Source organism: Canis lupus, chromosome 33 (assembly GCF_011100685.1).
Source record: "Canis lupus familiaris isolate Mischka breed German Shepherd chromosome 33, alternate assembly UU_Cfam_GSD_1.0, whole genome shotgun sequence".
Taxonomy (NCBI): domain Eukaryota; kingdom Metazoa; phylum Chordata; class Mammalia; order Carnivora; family Canidae; genus Canis; species Canis lupus.
In genome coordinates, this window is record NC_049254.1 from 13,618,794 (window position 1) to 13,639,833 (window position 21,040).

Sequence of the window (21,040 nt, forward strand, 5' to 3'; positions counted from 1 at the left end):
AACGAATAGCGCTCTCCATTCCATACTGAAAGAACATAACATTGTTAATTGTAATTTTTCAGAAAACTTTCAACCTTTTGGAAGTATGGAAACTCAAATATGTGCAAAGGTAAGAGGCCAGCGTATTGGGCCCCCCCAGACCCATCTCCCAGGTCCAACAAATAGCAACATTTTCTCAGTTCCAGTTTCATTTGTATCTCGCCCATTTTCCTTCATCTCATCTCCCAGCCCTAGCTCTGCATATCCCAGAAGTGTGACTTCGTGTATAAATACTTCGGATACAGCCTTTAAAAACAAATATTTTGGTATGCACAATTTTCTTTTTTTAATGTATCGCCTCTTCACGATTCCAAAAATACGTTTGTTTCCTGCCTGAAGCAAAAGGAGTCCGTGAGCCACAGGAAGAGTCGTGCTGGAGTGAAGATCATCTGCAGTTGGGTTACGCTGTCCACGTCGGGTAGCTCTATTTACCTTTCTCGATCCACAGTTTTCTAGAGATCATCAGAGAGACTCTTTTCTTGGCACGTCTTTATTTTTGGTCTTGCGCTCTACAATCTTTAATTCTAGACTAAAAAGGTGCGAGGGCTAAAACTTGTATAGTTTTATGTAAAACTTCCATGAACTTGTACGTCCTCTGCACTCTTCCCTCCAGTGACGTATGCCCTCCTCTCGCAGACTCGCAGGAGGGATACCTTGTTGTAGAGGAGCAGCAGAGGCCAAATTTTAGATGAGCTCTGGAAGGCAGGTGGCCAGATCTGAAATCCTAGGTCAACAGGCCAGAAATTAAAGCATAAAATGAAATCCCTCCTGGAAGAGAGAAAATGATCATTCCTACTTTAAGGCTCACCCCACTTGGAGGTCCCTCGCCCTAGGGAATTTCACAAAAGGTCGTTTTGTCTCCAGGTTGAGTGTTGCAGAGTCAGAAAAGAAAAACGTGAGGATTGGAAGATTCTTGAGAAGGATGGAGGATGAAAGGGGAAGAGGGCAAGTTCATGGAAATAGGTCTTTCAAGTTCCATGTCTAAAAGTCAAAACGGTTTTAAGGCCAGCATGAAAAGATCTCCAAGAAACGTGCTGCGGTAGAAGGATTGTGTTTCCCTGGTCTTTTCTACTATTGGGCATCGTGTGTGTGGTGCTTGGGAAAGGCACATTGAACAGATACTATAATTCATGCTTCCAGAAACAAGCATGGAAGTATTGAAAAAATATATATATAAACAGTCGAAATGTACTCAGTAGGTGCAAAAAATAAGGTAATTTGCCATCTAATTTGAAGCATATGTTAGAAATACACTTAATAGCAAAGCAATATTGGTACAATTTAAAACCTCCCCTCCAAGATCTATATAATCCTTGAAATAAATCCTGGAGAAATTCAGATGACGTTTTATAATTTTAAATCTTCTCTTCTCCCATATTGTATCTCAGATTAGGTGTTCATAACTGTTTTAGAAATAAAAGCAATATTCTGCACAAGTCCTCGAAAATCTAAGCCCTTTTCATAAATGGAATATGAGGGATTTAACACACTGACGCATTAAAACTGTTACCGTATATCAACCCAAATCAGAGGTGTATTGTTAGAATAAAATTGCTTAAAAACAGTGCTCTGTTCAAAGCCCATGAAAATTATTTCACCTCTTTTGCTGGGGCTCCGGAAGAGTTTTTTGTTATCCACACCTCCTGTTCATTAAATTATGTCCTGCCCCTGTAACAATCTAATCACTCAGTGGAGCCGCGGCGGACGGCTGCTCTTGGGGACGTGCTAGGTACCAACAGGACAGTGTGCCGCCGTGTAGAGTCCAGTCCAGTGGGGTGGCGGCAGCCTGGTGGGCGTTACAGATACGCATCGTTCTTCACTTGAAATGCACTACAGATGAGGTTGGGCATGAAAATCAAGGGCTGTCAGGAAGAAGCCACATATAAATTCATGGGAGACTTGATAATCTGCATTTTTCGAAGACTTTAAAAATGGGAATGTGTTACTGTCTTACTTAAAAAAAAATTTTTTTTTCAAAGCCCTTTCTCCTAGAAGAGATCTTGGCACAAAAATCACTGCTAAGACAAGGCCACAGATCTCTGAGAATGACAAAAATGAGCCAACAGTGTTTGGGGAAGGGACGCCTGGGTGGCTCAGTGGTTGAGCATCTGCCTTCTGGCTCAGGGCGTGATCCCGGGGTCCTGGGATCGAGTCCTGCATCAGGCTCCCCGCAGGGAGCCTGCTTCTCCCTCTGCCTAGGTCTCTGCGTCTCTCTGTCTCTCTGTGTCTCATGAATAAATAAATAAAACCTTAATAAAAAAAAGTCTTTGGAGAAGATCCACGAGGAAGTGCATTTCCTTGAGGTGTGTCCTGAGACCTGGGACACCCAGCTGGGTTGACCCCAGGGCTGCGGGGCAGGTGGATACCTGAGCCTGGGCGCAGCGGGAACGTGGGAAGTGTAAGGTCAAGCAACCCGGCTTCCGAGTCTGGCCTTGAGCTAGAGGTAGATCTGATGGGCGGCGAGAGTGACCCTCTGACCTCCTCCTTCCCCTCTGCCTCTATTCTTTCCTCAAGCTCTGCCCCGCTCCTGCACACGCTGAGCTGAGCGGTATTTTTCCTGTTGTGTTGCGTTGCTCTTCGGCGCTGGCGCGGCCCTGCTCTGGCACCTGCGCGCACCCCGGCGGCATCGGGTGCCCGTCCCTCCCCTCCGCTGGACTTGGTGCCTGGGCCACGGGCCCGAACTCCTTTGCCCCAAGAGGATTCCTGAAGCAGGAAGGAACTGTTGGGGTAGATTCCAGTTTCTGGCGTTTTGCCACTACGTCAATGTGGGTCTGAACGTGAGACTTTATTTGCTTCAGTCACTAAAAAGGACTTTACTGGGGCACTGGGGTGGCTCTGCCGGTTAAGCAGGTTAGGCACCTGCCTTCGGCTCAGGTCCTTCTCCTCAGGGTCTCGGGATCGAGCCCCACGTTGGGCTCCCTGCTCAGTGGGGAGTCTGCCTCCCCCTCATCCTGCTCGCTCTCACTCTCATATAATTAATAAATCATCTAAATTTATTTAAATTATTATTTAATTTATTTTATTTTATTTAAATAATTTACTATTTAAATTATTTAAGTCTTAATTAACAAATCTTAAAAAAAAAATAAAATAAAAAGACCTTGGCTACAAGAAGCACCTATTCTCCTCCAGGACCGCAGGCAGGATTACTTCCCCTTTGGGAGTATTGAAGGCCGTGTCTACTTTTTAAACTAAACCTTCATCTCAGTTTGGCGAAATCAACCCCCGACCCCTTTTTAGGGATTGATAGAGGAATTCTTCTAAATGCGAAAGCATCTGCTTTAAAAAGCAAGATGATCTCTCTTAGGTCTGCAGACTGCGCTGTAATTTATGCATGGATTCAGGAAAGTCTCGGAAATTCGAAGAGTTTAGTTTGGAGTTCATCAGACATCTGCCTGTGCCCCCCCAAGACTGTCAATGAGATGGGGGGCGCCAAAGGCCTTCCGCCGCCTTCCTCTCCCCGCTTCCCCCAGATCTGACTTGCCCTGAGCGGGTTCCGGACGGAGCGACACCTGCCGAGGGCCGCGTGGTGCCCGGGCCCTGGCTGCAGGCGCGGGGAGGGCGACAGCCACCTGCTCAAGCCCACCCCGCGGGCGGCATTGGACGGGGCGCGGGGGTCGGCCCCCAGGACACGGTTCCGGCGGGAATCGCCCCACATCTCTGCTGCTTGCCTAGAGGAGCACTTCTCCGCGCGAATTCCTTTTTTTGGGTTCCTCTGTCACTCCTGCCCACACATCCAATATTCCATATGCCTTCTTTTAAGAAACAAATGGTTTTCTGGTCCGGGTGTGCACTTTTCCCTCCCGAGTTTGCCTTCGGGGGACATTCTAGCCCGCCGCTGCCACCTGCTCCTCGGCCAGGGAGCTATTTTGGACAGACTGTCCCAGCGATCGGGCGGCGGCAGCGGGCCCCGGGATCAGCCGGGCCGACGCTGCTCCCCGGGAAGGCCACGGAGCCGAGCAGGTGGCACAACCGCCACCCCCCCCCCCCCACGGTCCTCCTGTCCCTTGCCGAGGGGCCCTGGCTGCCAGGCCAACCCAGCCCTGATGCAGGGACGAGGTTTCAGAGCCCAGCACCCCGAGCACCCCGAGCCACCCTCCCTGGGCCCCTTTTACTTCTTATATTAAGGGCGAAACTTTTGACCTTGAACGTCCACCTCACCTTGGCCTCAGTCATGGACCTTCCAGACTTCACTGTTGGCAGGCGTAGCCGTCAGTTCGAGAATCCAGCAGGAAAGGGATCTGCACTGTGTGTCGGGGGGGGGGGGGGGGGGGGCGGTGAGGGGGCAAGAACGTCCTGTCCCCTTTCTGGAGGCCAGTGCACTTGACCCAGGTTGACACGAGGAAGTCAGATCTACGGGCGCACAGGTGGGGAGGCCCCACCGAGGGAAAGCCCAGGGACGCACGGGAAGGTGGACGCGGCGTCCTGGGCTAAGGCGAAGCAGGGAGGCGCCTGGGCCTGCGGAGGAAAGGAAGCAGCTCACGGGAAGGTGAGGAGTAAGTGTTGGCCAACGCGTGGTTGCTGGGCCACCCAGAAACCGCGGGCCCCCAGGCCTGGGCGGACTAGGCCTTGCCGGGTCCCTGCCCGCCCGCCACCCTGGGTCGTACCGTCCGTATGTGCCTGCCTGCCTGGGGCAGGTCCTCTATCTGAATTCCTTGGAGGCATTTGAGGGGAAGGTAAGGAGCTTGTCCTAAATCGGCTAGGGTTTGATTGCTTTTTTTTTATAGATTTACTTATGCATTTTTAGAAAGAGTGCGCACACCTGCCCAAGAGCATGGGGGGCGGGCGGAGGTAGGAGGGGAGAGGGAGAGAGGATCTTAAGCAGACTCCCCGCTGAGCTGAGCCCAGGGCCCATCTCCAGACCCTGAGATCATGACCTAGAACTGAACGGAAGGCTCCCACGCCGGGCAGCCCGGGTGGCTCAGCGGTTTAGCACCTGCCTTCAGCCCAGGGCGTGGTCCTGGAGTCCCGGGATCGAGTCTCACGTCGGGCTCCCTGCAAGGAGCCAGCTTCTCTCTCTGCCTCTCTCTCTCTGTGTCTCTCATGAATAAATAAATAAACTCTTAATAATAATTAAAAAAGACTCCCACGCCTAACCGACTGAGCCACCCAGGTGCCCCATTGATGGCTTTTGAACTCAAAATCACCTTCGCACCACAGTGGCTCATCGTGGGGTGGCCTGCCCACCCCCCCCCCCACCCAGCCCACATAAGCAAGACCTTCTTGTGGCCCCAGGACACAAAATGAAAGCTGACAAATGACACTTCTACTCTCTTTACCTGTTTTTAAGCATAAAGCTCACACAGCACTTGGGTGGCCCTTACACCCAACATGTTTACATAGAATCACACGTGCTTCGAATTCGTGACACGGCCTGATCCACATTTTCCAGTTTTAGGAGGACACGTTTTCCCAGTCGCCCGAGAGCGGCGGGTTTCACGGAGGGACCTGCAACGACACTGTAGAAGCCGGATTATGCTCATTTCCATGGGGCTATTTTTTCCTTGACGTCTGCACCGGGGATGTGGCTCGGTCATAAGTCATCAGTTTACAAATCGTCTCCTCTCACCTCCTCGCACCTCTTAAACCCGAGTGGGGGACCTACTGCTCAGGCACTGGCAGAGGCAGGATGTCTGGCTCCTTCCAGATCAATAGGCGCCCCACGGCCCTGCCACCAGGCCTCCCGGGAACCGGAGGGACGACAGAGCCACCAGACGGCCCGAGTTCATTTGCACTTTCCACTGGGCTGTGATTATCAGCCAGCGACTGTTCTCCTGAGATGGATGAGATCGGGTCTATTTCAAATGACTCCGAAAGGACAGTGCTGTCATCGCATACTTGAGGAAATTGCCGGCTGCACAGAGGAAGGGAAGTGACTTTCTGAAATGTGATAGTGAAGCATGACTGTAAAATGAAAAGCAATTTAAATGTATTACTGGACAAAAACCATTAGCCCAATGAACATAAATAACCTTACTGAGGAAGGGCACCTGTTTCCAGATAACTTCTCCTTAGTTTCGGGGAGATTTCTCTCTTACTAGAAGGCCCTTGAGTGTCATTAAGGGGGTTTACAGCTGCAACATGTTATCAAGGAGTCCGATTTTTCCACTTGTGTAAACAACTCCATTGAAATTACTGTGACTTTTTTTTCTTCTTCTTTTTCTTTTTTTTTCTTTTCTTTTTTCTTCATACAGGCAGGGAAGCCACTAACAACTGGTATAACTAGAACCAGGCAATTTTGCTTTCTGAAAGAAGGGTTGTCAACTCCTGATTGTTCCTCTCGGATTATCCTCACAGATCCTGCCAAATTCCTGTTGACATCACCCACACCATTACCCACTCCATTAAATTCTTTGTAGTCTTAAGGCCGTCTTTATTTAAACCGATTCAGCAAGAACTAGAAGAAAGGGGACTTCATTTTTTTAATTGACGCATAATTGCTTTATTTCTATTTATTTTTATTTAGATTCAGTTTGCCAACAGGTAGTGTAAGACCCTGTGCGTGCATCACATCACAAAAGGGGACTTTAAATCTCTAGGCTTAGGAAAGATGAGACGCTCAGAGACCTGAGCACTACCTGAGGCTGGACCTGCACAGCCTGGTGGGTAGAAGTTTCCATGGGGTCCCTGAACTTGGATGATGTCGTTGGGATTATCCACAAGGCAGAGCTATGTGGACATTCCTTTACTACACCAGCGATGCAGCTCCCTCCTGTGTCTGGACGTGTGGTTCTCCCCAAGACAGAGAATGTAGAGGAAGCCGGTGGCCAGCAGCCCTACCACATAGGGTTGCCTTCCCCCCAAGCCAGACTGCGGCCACCAGTTCAGAGGGGGCTTCACTTTCTTGTCCTACTATTGTTTGTTGCTTGTTGCTCTTTGTTTGCCAAACAAGGAAAAGGAGTTTCTAGGACAATCACCTTGAACTCTGAAAAAAAAAAAAAAAAAAACCATGTTGGAATCTCTTGTCTCAAAGTAGAGACAAGGGGACCTGGACTACAGACACCCCAAGATGAAGGCTGAGAACTGGTAGAGAGGGATCCCTGACGTGAGGAGTGTGGGGTGAGGACTGCCAAGATGCAGGGCCTCTGAAAACCAGGTCCTCTTTTTATTTATTTATTTTTAAGATTTTATGTATTCATGAGACACACAGAGAGGGAGAGACACAGGCAGAGGGAGAAGCAGGCTCCTTGCGGGGAGCCCAATGGGGGACTCGATCCAGGACCCCGGGATCACACCCTGAGCCAAAGGCAGATGCTCAACCACTGAGCCACCCAGGCAACCCCAGGTCCTCTTCGATATAAATCTTCAGCCCACACAAACAAAACACAACCCGATCAGAGCCAAGTTGGGAGGAGGGGGAGCTATTTTGCAGAGCTCTGTAACACCCAGCTAGCACGGTGCCAGCACACAACAGACGGCCGAAGTCCCCACTGGTGGGGCGACCTGTCCCCCCCCACCCCCGAGCCCCTGTAGGACCAGAATCAAACCACCTCCCCTCTTTGTTTCCAGATCTCTCATGCGGGCATTACAACGCCTACTTCCCCTGGGGGCATTTTGTGGAAGCAAGAAGATACTACATTTGAGCAAATTTTGTGAACTTTTACAAATGTAATGTGTAACATTACAAATGTAATGTAAGAAAATTAGAATACTTTAAGAGAATAAATGACAAGCCATAGACCGGGAGAAAATAAAGGATGTGTGATAAAGGATGTGTTATCCAAACTATACAAAAAAAAAAATTATTAAAACTTAAGAAGAAAATGACCCAATTAAGAAGGTAAAAGACCTGAATAGATACCTCCGGAAAGAAGATAATACAGGTGGCAAATAAACGTCCGAAAAGATGCTTAACGTCCTACGTCATGAGGGACTTGCAAATTAATACAAGATACCACGACCTTCCTCCCAGAGTGGCCCAGATCCAAAATACCAACAAGCCCCAATGCTGACAAGGATGTGGGACAACTGGAACTCTCCTCGCTGGTGGGAAGCAAAATGACACCACCACATTGGCACAGTTTGACAGTCTCTTCCGAAGCTCAACGTAGGCCTCCCATAAAATCCAACAGTTGTCCCCCTAGGAATTGACCCCTCTGAGGGGAAAACTTATGTCCATACAAAGAGCTGCATGTGAATGCTTATACAAATAGATAAATATGCCCCCAACTGGAAGCAACCTAGATGCCCCTCGGTAGGCCAAGGGATAAACAAACTGCAGGTCAACCACACAATGAATAGTCAGTGCTAAAAAAAAAATAATAAATAACTTCATAATGAATTCTCAAACCTGAAAAAGACACGGGGAACCTTAAATGCATGTTGCTGAGGGAAAGAAGCCTATTGGAGAAGGCTCCACACTGTGGGATTCCAACCAGTGACATTCTGGAAAAGGCAACAACGATGGAGACAGTGACAGAAGAGTGGTTGGGGGAGGGCTGAGTAGATGAAAGAGGGGGCACTCAGGTGGCGAAGCCGTTCTGGGGGCTGCTGTAATGGGTGATATGTGACGTCATGCGTTTAATGCCAACCACCAAAAGGGAGCCGTTCTGCAAAGGATGAACGTCAGAGAATAGCGGTGTGTCGTAGGGCTCCGCTGTGCCAGGTGCCGCCTGCACCGCGGAGTGACCCGGGGAGCTGCGGGGCAGGGCCGGGCGTGAGGGGTGGCGCTGGGTGCATTCGCCGTGCTTTCTGCTCGGTCTCTCTATGAAGCTTAAACCAGTATAAACAGTAGAGTCCATTAATTAAACAGAAAATCAGAAAGTCTCCTCCATGCGTCTGCTGCACAAATATCACCAAAGAGGAGCAACGGTTTAGTGGCTGAAAATCCGCATTAATTTTCTCATTGACGTTCTTCTGTTTAATGAAGTAGGTAAACTGTGTGGGGGGAGAAGTGGTTTTTTTTTTCCCTACAGTTTTCTTCCTTTGGGACTCAATATAGTGAGGGTTTTCTTCCTCCCTATTTTGGATGGAAAAAATAAATTATCAACTTTTCCTGAACTGGCCCATCTGCAAAAAAAAAAAAAAGAAAAGAAAAAAAAAAGAAAAGAAAAAAAGAGAAGAGAAAAGAAAAGAAAAATAAAGAAAAGAAAAGAAAAGAAAGAAAAGAAAAGAAAAGAAAGAAAAGAAAAAAAAGAAAAAAGAAAAAAGAAAAGAAAAAAAGAAAAGAAAAGAAAAGAAAAGAAAAGAAAAGAAAAAGCCTAGGAAATACTGCATCTATATGAAAATAGAAAGTAAGTTCTGTGGGGGGGACAGCCAGCCCGTTTTACCCCGTGCTCCAGCCTGGTTCCCAGATATAAAAGGCGGTGTTTACAAGTACAATCATCAGAAAGTCCTGACGCCTCTCCCGGGGAGGGCGGTTACCTTGGCCTGTGACTAACCCACTTTCATACTTTAGATTTGGAGAAATGACTCACAAACTTTGCCACTATTGTGACACCCATTTCATATCAGGTTTGGAAGTAATACAACATTTATTAGAGCCCAGGGGGGAAAGTCTGAGAAGCATGAATCTATTTTGAGACGTGACAGGCCTTTGCTCTCTCATGCATGTGGTGCCCCATCCCATCAGCAAATATTCACTAAGCCTCCTGCAAACAGGGCTCGAGCCGTGTGGGGGAGACAGGAGGAAAGGCCTCATCTCGGCCTCCACGACAACAAAAAATCACAATCTGTTGGGAGTTTCCTAAGACAAGAAACCTGAGAATTATAATATAAAATGATCCTTTTACTGCCTGGGGAGCAGAGCGGAGGGGAGGGCCCGGAAAGCTTCCTGGGGGATGGGACTTATTAGGCCTGTAATGGGGAAGAGCCATCTGACCTGTGTCTGGCCTTTGGGGTCGGGAGCCCCCCGCAGACCCACCGGGCCGGGCCGCCTCTGCGCTGCCTCTGCGGGGAGCACCAAGCGCGAGGAGAGGGGAGGCCTGTGGATTCCCAGGGAGCCAGATGTCACAAATCTGACGACTTCATCCTATTTCCTTACTACATTTCGGGCTCTTTATAAACGTCTCAGCCGGCAGTGCCCAAGCCCCAATTATTTCCATTATACTGGGTTTTCATCATAGCATCAGGGTGTCCAGTAATAGCTAAAGTGGAACTCGTAATAGCCCTTTGAGTTTTTGTAGGAGAAGGAGCCACCTTGCGCCTCGGGCGGCCCAGCTCGTTGACACCTGCTGCCCGGGGCTGTCTACACCGGGTGCGGTGGGCGGACCAAGACCCCAGGCCCGTTCGCCCCGGACTGGCCCTCCCTTGAGCCCCCGGGTTACCGGGAGAAACCCCTCGGCCTATTGCTGAGGCAGCGACACATTTGGAGAGCCAAGGGCAGCGTTTTAAAAAAAGAGGAAAGCGGGGATCCCTGGGTGGCGCAGCGGTTTAGCGCCTGCCTTTGGCTCAGGGCTCGATCCTGGAGACCCCGGGATCGAATCCCACGTCGGGCTCCCGGTGCATGGAGCCTGCTTCTGTCTCTGCCTCTCTCTCTCTCTCTCTCTCTCTCTCTCTCTCTATGTCTATCATAAATAAATTAAAATAAATTAAAAGAAAAAAAAAGAGGAAAGCGCTCATGGGGCATTTGCTGCGTATTGGTGAGGCCCAGCAGGAAAGGCACCGGGTTGGGCAGATTTAGGTTAAAGTAAGGAAACCGCCCCCCTCGGGGTGTGGGGAAAGCGCAGAGGAGGGGGCCTGGGGCCCTGCGGGGGCGGGCACCCCACCAGGGCCGGGGGCAGGGGCGGGGCGGGAAAGGTCACCTGCCCCTGGAGACACTCGGGCCGGGCCGGGGATGGAGAGCCACGGGCAGGTGCGCTGGCAGCGGCCTGGCTCCCTCCTCCCTCCGGGCTCCGGCTCCTCCCCCTTAGAGACCCGGTTAGAGCAAGCCGGGCAGCCCCGGTGGCGCAGCGGTCTAGCGCCGCCTTCGGCCCAGGGCGTGACCCTGGAGACCCTGGATCGAGTCCCGCGTCGGGCTCCCTGCGTGGAGCCTGCTTCTGCCTCTCTCTCTGTCTCTCTGTCTCTCTCTCTCTGTCTCTCATGAATAAATAAGTAAAATCTTAAAAAAAAAAAAAAAAAGGCTTCCGGGAAGGGCCGGTCCGCGTGGCCTCAGGGACCCAGAGCAGGATGGAGCAAGGCGGGAGCGGCGGGGCCGCAGGTGCCCCGAGGGCGTCCTGGCCTAACTTGCATGGCAGCAGGTATTGTATCAATACAACACCGTGTTGCTGTGAAACCTGTGCTGGGGGGGGGGGGGAGCCTCCGTTGCCTGCCGTCCCGGCCCCCCAAGCCTCAGCTGCCCCCCCCGGGGCGTCCGGCCCACACGAGGGTGCTGGGACTCGGTACCCTGGGGCAGCGCCGGCCCGGATCGCAGGCTCCGGAGGGACCGTGCGTTGGGCTCGGCTGAGGACACCCGGCTCGACCTTGAGAGCGCACAGCCGGAGCCGGCCTCTGCTCTCCGCGTCTGTCTGTCTGTCTGTCCGCGGGCGCCGCGCACTCGGGGGCAGGCCGGCCGCCCGAGTGGGGACCAGTCAGCACCCCCCACCCACTTTAGAAAAAACCTGGGGTCGGCACGTGACGCCCGCTGGATTTTTCCAGAGGAAAGCGGTTGTGGTTACTTGATGGTGATGCTCTCGCTCCCCCGCGCTCGGCGGATAAAAGCACTTTCATCAGTCCCCGGGACCAAAACACAGCGTTTGTATTTAAATATTTGAGTTAAACAGATCTTGTGTTTGTCAAGCATTAATGCTGTTGACATTGTTCGGTGGCTGCGCTCGCTCTTCGGGGACTTGGAATCCGTCTTCGGTGTTAGTCAACAGGCCGCGCAGCATCAGGCGGGTGCGGCCCGGCCGGGCGCGAACCGGGACCTGCCGAGGGACCCACCGCAGCCGGGGCGCTGCCGCTAACCTCGCCGCGGAGGGCAGGCCTCGTCCGGGCGGAGCCTCCATGGCCGCTGCACCTGCACCTCCACCTGCACCTGCACCTCCACCTGCACCTGCACCTCCACCTGTACCTGTACCTCCACCTGCACCTCTACCTGCACCTGTACCTCCACCTGCACCTGAACCTCTACCTGCACCTCCACCTGCATCTCTACCTGCACTTGTACCTGCACCTGCACCTCCACCTGCACTTGCACCTGCACCTCCACCTGCACCTGTACCTCTACCTGCACCTGTACCTCCACCTGCACCTGCACCTGCACCTCTACCTGCACTTCCACCTGCACCTCCACCTGCACTTGCACCTGCACTTGCACCTCCACCTGCACCTGCACCTCCACCTGCACTTGCACCTCCCCCTGCACCTGCACCTCCACCTGTACCTGCACCTCCACCTCCATGTCCACCTCCACCACCACCTCCATGTCCACCTGCACCTCCACCTCTACCTGCACCTCCATCTACACCTGCACCTGCACCTCCACCTCCAAGTCCACCTCCACCACCACCTCCACCTCCACCTCCACCTGCACCTGTACCTCCACGTCCATGTCCACTTCCACCACCACTTCCACCTCCACCTCCACCTGCACCTGCACCTCCACCTCCATGTCCACCTGCACCTCCACCTGCACCTGCACCTCCATCTGCATCTCCACCTCCATGTCCACCTCCACCACCACCTCCACCTCCACCTCCATGTCCACCTGCACCTGCACCTCTACCTGCACCTCCACCTGTACCTGCACCTGCACCTCCACCTCCACCTCCACATACAGAGCAAGATGTGCCTCTTCTCTGGAGGGAAGTGCTCCTGTTCCCTTCCAGGCCGGCATCTACCTTGAAGTCCTAGAAAACTCTCTAGCCTGTTGACGCAGGCCTCACACACTTGACTCCACTTCCGCCTGCTTAGCCAGGCCCCTAAATTCAGAAGCTATGTCCTAATGTCTTGCGAGGGCAGGTCATTCGCCAGTGGGGCGCTGAGCCCCGAGCGGGCGGCCGAGGGGCCGAGGTGCCCGTGCTGACACCGTCCTCTGAAGGGGAGCACCCCCGTCTCACTCCCCCTACGGCCGGCTTGGCCCCCGGGGCCCCGTGCCAGCAGCGGTCCACGGGTGGGAGGCCCACGGACGGGGCTGGAGGGACTCCTCGCCATCGCTTCCATTCCGACCACGAGGCCTCTGAGCCGGGCCGAAGAGCCTGATGTGGAGAGTGCTTGATATAATGGGCCTCACGCGGGTTAAGAAGGAAATTAGAGCAGCTGAGAGCTGAGAGCGCCTGGGTGACTCGGGCGGCCTGGGGCGCGGGTTTGGAGGGGGCCTCGCAGGACGCCATCCGTGTGTGCAGAGGCCAGGTGACAGGCAGGCACGAGGGCCAGCGCTCAGGGCACGCCCGCCCTCCCCAGGCTCCCCTTCCTCCTCTCCCGGGCCTGGGGACGAGCGGGGTCCGCGTCCCCCAGGCCACTCTATTCTGTGCAGGGGAGGGGAGAGGAGAGGGAAAAATCCACCTGCCATTGCAGTTTGGGACCCGGGCCGCTGGGGACCTAGCAGGTCCCTTTGAGACCGGCCAATGGGGGTGAGACGATGCTCCAGTGGGGCAGGAGCTGGGGTTACCCGGGGCAGCGGGGCCTAGAGCCGGGAGCCGGGTCCCCCATCTGACTCCACTGCCCAGAGGGCGATATGCTGAGCAGCAGCCGGCCCCAGCCCCCTTTCCGTGACTCCCCACAAGGCCCCACCACTTGAAGTCCCAGCCCTGGAAGCCCCCGGGGACCAAGCAGCCTGTTCTCACCTCCCTTGAGCTGTTCCTTCTGGAAGGGCATCCACTTCCACAAACGCTGCGGAACCCATGTCTGGGTCTGCTGTTCCCAGAGCCATGGATAACCTGAACCCCTGCATCTGGCGGTGTGACCTCACTGCTCCTTGCCCTTGACCCTCAGCAGCGTGCTGTGGCCTGACCCCTCTCCCTCTGCCTTCCCAGACTTCTCTCCCTTGACAGTCTCGGCGTCCGGGCCGCCTGCCTCTCCGACCGGGCTGGCTAAGGCCACCCTGTCACCTTCACGTCACCCACGAGGTTGCGGAGGCCTTCTGGTCAGGGGCTCCTTCCACCAAATCAGTGCCCGAGGCTGCTGCATAGCAATCTCCTGCCTTGATTAGAGCATCTTAATTATGCTCTAGGAATTTGCTTAAACAGATTAATCATTCACAAGGACAAATTTAGAGCAGTGCTTGCTGGGGGCTCGGCTCTGAAGATCCCCTGGGACATTCTGATTACACCTGCCTACTGGGCCTTTGCCAGGGCTTTGGGTGCATCCGGGACTTGGACCGTGGCTGAAAGTATGTGCGGCTCCTGCACGCTTCTCTTTGCTCCTCTGGCCAGGAAGGCAAGCTCCAAACTGGAGTTGACGCCTGGTGGTGAAACTGAGGCTGGAGATTGCAGGGGGAGGTGGGGCGTCCTGGTGCTTGTACCTGCACCTGTAGTCGGCACGCACTCCGAGGGCTGGGACTAGGGACCCCACCTCCATGAAACTCAAGTCTTGGTCAGTGCACTTACTTGCAGCAACCTGGACCCACAGTGGTTCGTGTTAAAATCCCTAGCTTTTAAAAACTACTCTCATCGGGGCTTTACCGCAGACCCCCTTCATCAGAATCTCCAGGATCCACCATCTGCATTTCGAGAAATCGACTGCGGAGCACACGGGGTGGTTCCCACGTACAGGCAGGCAGGGAGCCGCAGCAAAGCCTGCTTTGGACTTTGGTACCCAGACAGATTGGACCAATGGAAAGTAACGTAGGATCTACCCAAAGTGGGTTTTCACAACCCCTGGAAGCTGGGGCAGCAGGGTTTCACCAGGTGGTTAAAAGCCAGGGCTTTGGGCCAGACTCTATAATCATCTAAGCGCCCTTCTATCCTTTCCCAGCTCTGGGATCCCTGGGTGGCGCCGCGGTTTGGCGCCTGCCTTTGGCCCAGGGCGCGATCCTGGAGACCCAGGATCGAATCCCATGTCGGGGTCCTGGTGCATGGAGCCTGCTTCTCCCTCTGCCTATGTCTCTGCCCCCCTCTCTCTCTCTCTCTCTGTGACTATCATAAATAAATAAAAATTAAAAAAAAAAAAACTTTATCCTTCCCCAGCCCTGTGACCCTGGATGAACTACTTGACTTCTCTGGGCCTCAGGCTTCGGACAAGGACTGCATCAGCCTCATAGGCCTGCAGAGGGAGGTAGTAAGATCATACAGGCAAAGAGCTTAGAGCAGTGCCTGGCACATAGTAAGCTCTCAGGAAAAGTTAGCCATCATTTGGGGCGTCGGGGTGGCTTCAGTCGGTTGAGCATCTGACTATTGGTTTTGGCTCAGGTCATGATGTCAAGGGTATGAGATTGAGCCCCATGTCAGGCTCCCTGCTCAGCATGGAGTCTGCTGGGGAGGCCCTCTCCCTCTCCCTTTGTCCACCTCCCCCCCCACACACACACACTCTCTCTCTCTCTCTCCCTAAAATAAATAAATCTTTTAAAAAAAAATTAGCCAGCATTCTTTTCCTCATTATTCTCCTTAACATCACCATCTGGTTCAAGGATAGAAACACCATGTGCACAGGAAGCCAGGTCAGTAGACGTTTCCTAATATATTTTCAGGATTCTCTAAAGACATAGAACCAACAGGCCATGTGTGTGTGTGTGTGTGTGTGTGTGTGTGTGTGTGTACAGAGAGAGATTTATGACAGGAATTGATTTAGATGATTATGGAAGCCAGGAGGTCCCACCGTCCGCCACCTGCAGCTGGAGAGCCAGGAGAGCTGCTGGGATGGCCGAGTCTGAGTCTGCAGGCCCGAGAGCCTGAGACCGGGAGCGCCGGTGTCTGAGGGCAAGAGAAGAAGGATACGAGCAAAGGCGACAGACTCGCCCTTCTTCTGCCTTTTGGTTTTATTTGAGCCATCGCTGCTTCGGTGTCGAGGATCTTCTTCACTCAGTCTACTGATCCCAACGCGGAACTCTCCCGCAAACACTCTCACGGAGACGCCCAGAAATAATGTCTTCCCAGCTATCTGGCCATCCTCTTGCTTGGTCAACTTGACACATAAATGAAGCATCGCACCTCGCCAACAGGCTCATCCGGAAACCATTCAATGACGGTTCCTTTGCCAGGACCGTCCCAATGTGAGGCAGGAATAACCAGGAATTGAAATGTATTCTTTGGGGGGGAGGGGGGTTATAGTCATATTAAGAGCCAGATTCATCTGCTGTTTGAAGATTGTCTCTTGGAAAAATTTTAGGTTGGAAGAGAACCAAGAGTAAACAAAGCTAATCTGCTTAAAAGAGTGAATTATAAAAACAAATATAAATAGAGCCTTCAGTAAAAAAAAAAAAAAAAAAAGAAAGAAAAAACACACACACACACACAAAAACATGTTTTTCAGGTCAGCAGAGTCTTGCTTGAACCCTGCTTTATCCTTAAGTCTTGTCACAGAAGGAACTGCCACTGTTCCAGTTCCACAGGCTAGCAGGGAGCGTGTGGCAGGCACTGGGCAGGAGCACTCGGAGGCGGTGGAGGAGGCGCCAAGTACCGTGTGGGGGCAGAGTGAGATAAATGAGCAGACTGCTGCATCCCTAGAAGCATGCCAAGGAGTGTGCAATTAGCTCTGGAGGCCAGGAGACTCACTTTATTATGTAGAAAGAGTCGCGTGGAAGGAGTCCATAGACAGATCTAGAGAGGGAAAGAATCTGAAGCAGAGAAGCTGATCAGGCAATGTTTCATCAAGGGAGCAGAAAAATGCAAAATACTCAGGCATTTGTTAGTATTGTGCTTGAAGCGCTCCTGACTTGAGGAAAAAAGAAACCCAAGTGATCCAAGTTTGTACCTAAGACCTACCCTTGGCACCAGCAACTATATGGAGAGGAAGACCATCCTCTTCTTTAAAAAAAAAAAAAAGATTTGCCTTGCTACCTGGGGTAATTTTCCTTTTCTCTAATGTTGTTTCCGTGGACCATTAAGTGTTAAAATATATCTGACTCTTCATTTCACATCAATAAATTCTCTTTATGCGTCTCAATGTGGGAGATGCTATGGGAAAGGCGAGGGAAGGCAGCTGAAGGGTTCACCACACGCGAAGACAACACAACTGGCCATTAAATTGGAAGTTCTTAAAGGTCGTAACCAACTCGAGGGTGGCGTCATGAAGAGGAGGAAAAAGAGCAGAACTTGGTTAAAATGATCTGGGCCGAGCCTTGGTCCCACCAGTGAGTAGCCTTGTGAGCTCTGGGCCCATTCGTGCTGTTCAGCCTCAACTTCCTCTTCTGTCTATTGGAGCTAAAATGTGGGGGCTGTTAGCTCCCCTCGTTCCAGTCTCGTGCTTATGCAGCTCATTCCTTGGGTCCCAGTAGAAAAGTTTCCATTGATCTTCATAGAATGTCACCTTGGCAGCAGTTTTCAAATATGTGAAGGGTTAGTGTATTTGTGGAGGGATTAGACACGGTCTACGCGGCCTGGGCCAGACGCAAGACAGATGAGGGCAGTAGAAAGATCCAGAAAGGGCCAGGCTGAGAAAGACAATCTGTAACCTTCACAACAAAAAATAGGAAGCACCCTGCGCGTCAGGGGGGCTGGGTTCCATGTCCCTGGCGGTGTTTAGAGAGGGACATAGCAGAAATGATTCAAGCTTCAGAGGATATCTTTTCCAGACACGAAGTAGAATTAAAAATGGCACTAAATGAAATCTCATCAACATGCAAGGAGAGTACGAGGCAGGAGGCGGCCTTCTGGTTGAAGACTAATGAGAAGGTTTCAATTTAGGAGGTTTTTTTACTGCAGTGAGCTGACTTTGAATCTAATACCTTTTTTTTTCTTACTCTTTTCTGAGATAAATCTATTTTAAATAATTCTGAAAATATATTGTACTGCGTGCAAATATGAGGCTTCCTTTCTTTCTGAAGGAAGTGATTTCAATGAAGTTGCTTAACCCTCACGTGCCTGCCAAGGGTTTAGCTATTGAACCATCCATGCGACGGAGGGCACATATATATGTAACTGAACCAGAGGGAAAATTAAATATGTCCTTTATTTTTTAAGGCATCCAATTACCAAGAATTCGATTTAATAAGGGGAATTAATTGTAGGCAACGTCAGCTATAAAACTGACTCGAGGGCAGCCCCTGTAGCTCAGCGGTTTAGCGTCGCCTTCAGCCCGGGGTGTGATCCTGGAGATCTGGGATCGAGTCCCACGTCGGGCTCCCTGCATGGAGCCTGCTTCTCCCTCTGCCTGTGTCTCTGCCCCTCTCTCTCTGTGTCTCCATGAATAAATAAATAAATAAATCTTTAAAAAATAATAATAATAAAATAAAATTGACTCGAGTCAGTATTTTTCCACGTGCCTATTATCAGCCTCTTAGAGAGCCACTCCTGAGGAGAGTTTTGAAATGATTATTGAAAATGATCATCTGAATGCCCGATGAAGCGGGAGCATTTATCACTTTATCATAATTATGTATTTACCCAAATGTCCTTTGAGATAATCACTTCAAATATTTATTTCAATGAAATTTATTAGGTAAAAGTTCATATAAAATATTATGTACCTGACATCCCGAATACAACCATCTGGTCTGAAATGCTCTCTCCAGGCAGGGCTTTAATAGATCTGACCTCGCAGTTGGGTCCTGAATCCCAAGCTATCCTATCACCATCACCTTTGTCCTGACCAGCAGGAGCAGGTCTGTGTGCCAGGACCCCAGGTAACGCCCCATCCAGGGAAATGGCCGCGTCAACTCTGGTCCCTAAGCATGACCTCAGCAGGCTACCCTGACTGGTTTTCTCCACACAGGTGCATACGGGGTGAAGGGGGGCAGTTCCCATGAGAAGCTTTGTGCATCTTTCTGCTCAAGCAATTTCTTCCTTTTTTATTTTTAGTTTTTATTTTTATGCCTCTGAAGTCATGTAGCACCACTATCCCAGTGATTCTCAACCCTACACACATATTTTAATCTCGGGAGGCTTTGGAAAAACACAAATGTTCGTACCTAAAGCAGCGGTTCTTGAACTGCAACATCAGAGTCACCAGGAGAGCTTGTTAAACCGAGTGTCTCACGTCCAGAGTTCTGATTCAGTAGGTGTGGGGTAGGCCTGAGGATGTGCGTTTCTAACACGTGCCCAGGTGATGCTGAGGTTCTTGGTTCAGGGACCACACTTTGAGAACCAAGATCTGAGATATGGAATTAATTAGTCTTGATGGGGCCTGGACACTTATGGCTTTGAAAGCTCCCAGGGTGATTCCAATGTGTGATTAGGATTGAGGATTATTAAATCGGGTAGATTTTTTTCTTGGAAACATGCACTTTTAAATGTTCGTGTCAAGGATAGGCGCAATGTGGGAAATCTTACACTAAGTACAAAGGCAGCATAACACCAACAGCCAATTGTTTAGAGTGACCTTATTTTAAATGCTCTTACTGAGGGCACCTGGGTGACTCGGAGTTGAGCATCTACGTCTTGGCTTTGGCTCAGATCATGATTTTGGGGTCGTAGGCTGAACCCCTCATCAGGCTCCTCACTCAGCACGGAGTCTGCTTGGGAATCTTTGCCTCTTCCTCCCTCCCTGCCCCTCCCCATGCTTCAGCACGCACACTCTCTCTCGTCCTCCCTAAAATAAATAAATAAATAAAATGTCTAAAAAATGTTTTTAAAGATGCTCTTACTGACTTAACTATTACGCCAACAACAGCTCTAGTTGTTAGCACATACAGTACTTGTAAAGCTATGAATATCTTCTTAAAAGAATCCTTACTGTGTACTTAAAAAAGACAACAACAGGCTCATGAAATTGCATTCCCAAATATTTTTCAATTTGTTCTGCTCAGTCTTCACTAAGGTCCTTGTAAGAAGTTAACAGAGTGTGGGGCCAACATGGGGAGGCTAAACAAACAAATGCATCATCGCCTGTAATACGGGAGCGCTTTAAAACGTTGCAGAAAATAAAATAAAATAAAATAAAATAAAATAAAATAAAATAAAATAAAATAAAATAAATAAAATAAAATGTTGCAGATGAAACAGGCTCATTCGGAATTAATGCCACTACTATAGAGTTTATAAAACCTTGATTTACAATGAAATCTTACATTGTTATCGTGTATCACACTGGATCAGTAAAGACACTATAAGCAAAACGATTTGGGGGAAAGAATATTTACTTTTTAGTGATAAATCACTGAAATAGAGTATTGGGTAAGTTATCTTTAAAGGCCCGCGGGTGTGTTTCTCCATGTACAGGGCGTGGGAACCCTACGCCAGGACCTGCTTTGTGAATGAGGAAGATCGCCGGTGGAGGTGATCCTAGGGGGGCTTTCACCCCGCTCAGAAAGCTGTAGCGCTGCTGTATTTGACAGATGGCTTTGCCCGTCAGATAGCAACTCTGGAGTGACTACCTTGTAACTTCATACAATAGATACGTACTCGGAATGGAATTCTTTGAGACCACTATGATTCAAAATATGGATAAACGGAACTTTCATATATGAAAATGGTGTTTGAATTTTAAGAATGTTTTTTAAAAAAACAAAAATCTAGAGTAAATAGGTCCCTTGGGAAAGCCACTTGCCATCACAGAAGGGTTCCCTTAGATGGAACATAACAGCTAATGTTTGGGCAGCACTTTACAGCTTTCAAAGCTCTTCTACATGTAGTACTTGGAGGATCCAGGATTGTTGGATGTTACTGAAAAACTATACCAAGCAGGACAAGCAGAAAATAATTTTCCTGCTTTTGTTCAATGAGAAGCACCCAGGACCCATGTGTGTTTGGTACCAGTTGAACCAGAGGTGAGGGAAAGCTCCAGCTTGATGGGGATCAGGGGTTAGGATGGGGGAGTGGGGGGCGGTAAGGAATAGAGCTGATTGGAGACAAGGTACAGATGGAAGCGCACTGTCCCGGCTGAGGCTGCCCAAGGACATTCGGGTCCAGACAACCCAGCCCAAGTGAGTGCAGACCCAGGGCTGAACCCGGACACTGTCATCCACCAAAACGGAGTCTAGTGTCCAGTGGATCAAAACGGTCCCTGGAGAGAGAGTTTCAAGATCGAGGACAATGCAGCCAGAGGTCGG